Source organism: Serinus canaria, chromosome 17 (assembly GCF_022539315.1).
Source record: "Serinus canaria isolate serCan28SL12 chromosome 17, serCan2020, whole genome shotgun sequence".
NCBI lineage: Eukaryota > Metazoa > Chordata > Aves > Passeriformes > Fringillidae > Serinus > Serinus canaria.
The window spans coordinates 4,126,228-4,126,574 of record NC_066330.1 but is presented as its reverse complement, the minus strand read 5'-3'; positions in this window follow the sequence as shown (position 1 = coordinate 4,126,574).

Below are 347 nucleotides of genomic sequence, written 5' to 3'. Positions count from 1 at the left end.
ACAAAACTCATGTGAAATGCTGCTCTTCACCTCCTGAGACACAGACAAGCTCCAGAAAACAGTGATACTTCACAGTGACCCAAAGGAATTCTTAGTAGAAATAATTCCAGTTTTATTGGGAAATGTTATGATGTGAGGAAGGTTTTCTTAAAAATAATTTGGTTTTTAGCCATCCTCTTTTACTGGCTGCATGTTCTTCACCAGCACAGTGGAAAGAATACAGCAGTAACACCCAGCAAGAGCTATCTGCCCTTTTCATCCCTGTGATCTCCAAAATCTCATACATAGAAACTCAAGTGACATTACCAATAACTGTTAACTAGATCTTGGACCAAGATTCCACAGTG